Source organism: Adiantum capillus-veneris, chromosome 3 (genome assembly GCF_014529385.1).
Source record: "Adiantum capillus-veneris isolate H3 chromosome 3, ASM1452938v2, whole genome shotgun sequence".
Taxonomy (NCBI): Eukaryota; Viridiplantae; Streptophyta; class Polypodiopsida; order Polypodiales; family Pteridaceae; genus Adiantum; species Adiantum capillus-veneris.
The window spans coordinates 141,008,274-141,012,420 of NC_140933.1; the positions used below are offsets into that span (position 1 = coordinate 141,008,274).

General features: G+C 42.9%; 1 pseudogene; it reads left to right on the plus strand.

Annotated features, from left to right (window-relative positions):
• Window positions 1-2,143: 2,143 nt before the first annotated feature.
• LOC147461818 (uncharacterized) lies at window positions 2,144-3,901 on the plus strand (annotated as a pseudogene).
• Window positions 3,902-4,147: the final 246 nt, after the last annotated feature.

Here is a 4,147-nt window from a genome sequence, read left to right on the forward strand (position 1 = left end):
CTAACAACCGCAAAGGCATTGAACTACAACCACTAAAAATGACACGATGCAAGGGAGGCTTGCCCGAGGAAAGCATCAAGTTATGGAAGCGCCAATTAGGTGGTCTCTACCTATGTTTATCGATTTTAAACGGCAACATCAACCTCCTAATCATATTTTACTCTACCAACCCCCCTCATAACGTCTCTTTTGTGTATTAACACAAGATCATTGTATATATTTTATTCTAGATTTGAAATCTAGGGCATGAGTGAGAGAAACAAAGCCACATTAAATGAAGTCTGACATATCCAACTCTCATAATCACCATCCAACTCCTCAGCACATATCCAACTCTCATAATCACCATCCAACTCCTCAGCACATATCCAACTCTCATAATCACCACCAAACACTCTCGCAAATCAGCCCATAAGCTCAAAATAGTCAAATTACAACCACCATCATTCACACACATGCACATTCTCTTGTCTATACGCGCTTTGCACCAATGGCTTCTATGAGGGACGACCATTGTAACAACCGCAAAGGCACTGAACTACAACCACTACAAACAACAAGATGCAAGGAAGGCTTGCTCGAGCAAAGCATCAAGTTATGGAAGCACCAATTAGGTGGACTATGCCTATGTTTATCAATTTCAAACGGCAACATCAACCTCCCAATCATCTTTTACTCTACCAACCCCCCTCATAATGTGTCTTTTGTGTATTAACACAAGATCATTGTATAGATTTTATTCTAGATGTGAAATCTAGGGCATGAGTGAGAGAAACAATGCTACATTAAATGAAGTCTCGGCAAAAGTTAGAGCCACTACCGCTATAGGTGGCGAATTTATCTTTTCCAACCACAAACCACCTTCAGCAACCTCTTTTAAAAAAACCGTCTCTCATCCCTCAAATAAGATAGCTACGATGCATACCTTGTAAAAACCCCATTCCTCTACTTCTTTTCCCCTCCATCTCTCTCTTTCTCTACTACTTTCTCTCTATGGACCTCTATCACAAGAATCATTGCATCAAACATGGGCCATGGCCGCGACCCATGCTTACATGGTGTAGCTCACGTTGATAGGAGTCCTTTGGTTTGAAGTTTTTCGGCTCATGTATATATGGTGTGCTCGCTTTTTCCACTTTTGAGTGTGATATGGTTGCTTGTAAATTGCTAGACAATGCCAATTTTTGGATGTGTGCTTTTGGATATGGTCTACAACTTGCCATTTGACCAAGCTCGTAAAGGACTGATGCACTTTAAGATTGGCAAGGGTCTTTAGTCTCTGTTGAAGGTTTCTATGGGAGATGTCAACTTCGATGCTAATATCCACTGTTTATGCCCGACCATCTTGCAGAGGTGATTGAAAGTGGAGCGTCATCTGGACTGTGATGGATGAGGCTACATAAGAAGGCTTCATAGGCATTGGGCATTGCTTGGGGTGGAGCCAGTAAAGTGAATATGATGGCTCGTCAAGTTAAGAGTTAAGATGGCAAGAGCCAAGCTCGATGTGGCCAGGATGAGGAGCTTAGGCACTGGATCAAATGATAGCAATGCTTGGGTGGGAATTAGTTCTTGCTCAAAGAAATCAGTGAGTTATAAATAGGAAGTGTTAAAACACCAAAAGAAAAAATGTCTAGAATGATTGGGAGCATGGGCCTGCACGTGCAGAAGCGGCCAAGGAGAAAGGGGGAGAGAGAGAGCATACAAAGCATGGGCAAGGACTTAGGAGATAGAAAAAACCTGGAATCGATACACTACAAACGGGGATTTGATTGAAGAGGGAGGAGGGTGTGCCCTTCAGAGGGGTCATGATGCTCAGCACATAAAGAGGGAGCTTCAACCAGGGGGAGGGTGACCAACTGAGAAAGTAGTGCTCAGAAAAAGCCTTGAGATCGTAGGCAACCCACCTCGGATGATCAACTAAAGGAGTGGAAATTACTTCAAGAGAGACTGAGGGCCCTACATATAGGGCCACCCGTGGGCAGGTCTTGAAGGGGAGTGAAAGCCAAGCAGAGAAGGGGTTCCAAGGGCTGGTGCTACCAAGAAATTAGACAAGGCTTTGACGGAGAGCGTTAAGGGTTGGGAGGCCTCCATATGCAGGGAATGTCAACTTTGAGCATGGGTACATTTTTGTAAATGGAGAGTAATGAGAGCACAGATTCAGAGGGTGGGTGCTAATTGCTTGTACTTGTAAGAAGGTCTAGCAAGCTGGAAAGCCAAGAAGCAAAATAACTCGCCGTGAGCAAGAAGGAAAGCTAGAACCAGGGGCTGGATGATCCATAGAGAGAGGGTGGAAAAAGCCGAGAGTAGCTCAGAGAGAAGGGAGCGGGTTGGGGCTTGCAAGCTTCTCACAGAAGTCAAACTAGAGAGCTAAAGGGAGAGCTCCAGAGCGAGATAGATATATTTTTTTGGTGTATTATTCGAGCACTTGCAGGGTTGTTTTCCTATACACCTCTCGCCTTGTCATAGAAAGATTTGCAATGTACACATTGTCTATTGTATTCTCTTGCCCGTAAGGGTTGGATTTGATTACCCATTGAAGAGCCTTGTGTTGTTGGTGTATGAAAGAGACTATAGAGATGAAAGGTTCGTTATTTGTTTTGGTCAACCACAAGTGAGTACATAATTGTTTTGTGGTTTAGTGGAGCACCTAGGCTTGGGTTGACAGCATGATATGGTCTTCACAGTGGTAGTTGCACGGTTCAAGCAGATAGATTTATGATCCCCGACTGGAAGAGAGGCCAAGCTATAGAGGTGTTTTTCTCTTGCTTTCTTCTGTCATGTTTTTGGTGCCCACCACTGAGGATCGAACTCTATATCTTAAGTTTACAATGGTCTTATGCTAGAGGTGATCCAATATGGACATGGCTACAAGTAGATTCTTCACAGGTGCCCAAAATGAGGATATTGTGGCATGATTTTGCCTTGTGGAGTACGCGTTTTCTCAATTGGACCTTTATGATGACGAGTATGCATGGCAACGCTTCTTTGTGATGCATGCTACCTTTATTCTATGTTGTCCGAGGATGAACAGTGGAGTTGGAAAATCATGAAAAGGGCTCTTTTTCTAGCTTTTTTTGATCCTCCAGATTTGTTTTGTACCATTGAGAATGAGAGTTGTTTTGTACCATTGACAAAGCATGAAAAGGGATCTTTTTCTAGCTCTTTTTCTAGCTTTTTATGATCCTCCATAGTTGTTTTGTACCATTGAGAATGGTTCTCAACTCATCGAGTCGTGGAGAGAACTTCAGACACAGTACTGGGAGAGCTTGGAGACCTCGGCATCTCAGGTATGCTTGCCCCATGATGGGTTTGGTTTTGATATGCATAGTGAAATGGTTACAGCTGATGAGGAGGGTTATGAGAGCGACAAAGAAACATATTCATGTAGTGATGGTGGGAGAGAGATTTGATGATAAATTAAGGTCTTTTATCCTTGTCGAGCTTAAAGACAAGGAGGCAATTCATCACAATTTGGAAGCCTTGGAAGTCAAAGCCAGATTTGGAGAGAGTGATAGTGAGACAGAGAGCACTTGTGACCTATCATCAAGTGGAATTGATATGGAGGTTATGCATGAAGAGGCAAATGGTTTAATTGTCTCAAAAAGTATTTATGAAATTGTGTATGAGGATGCTTTGAATCTTAACTCACGTCAACAGTGAGGGCAATGCCTTGTCTCCCATGAGATGTATGTGCAAACAGTGGTAGAGAAGAATGAGAGTGCTTCAGTTGACGAGGATATGAGCTTTTGTGATGGTGAGAGTGTATATGAAGTGGTACAGGTTGAGCGTTTGTATGATGGTGTTGTTGATGATATCGGTTTTTTTGATAGCCTCATGCCTGAAGCAGGTGATGGTGTATCCCTCTCTTCTTCCCTTGATACTGGCATGCCAAAAGATGTAACTAGTGAGTTTTTTTATTGTCTTCTTGATGAAGAAATGCATCTTGAGAAAATTATGGGTGCTTCATGGAAAAATGATGCTTGTGCAGATATCTCCAATGTGTTTAGGGGCTTGGTATGCCTCTTTGCAGGGATGTATGCTTTTCAATGCCTTTTGAGGGCTACTTTTGTTACTCATGGTGATGCTACTAATGCTACCAAGGCTTCCAAGTGCCATATGACCTATGTTGGACCGAATGTAGGTTGTT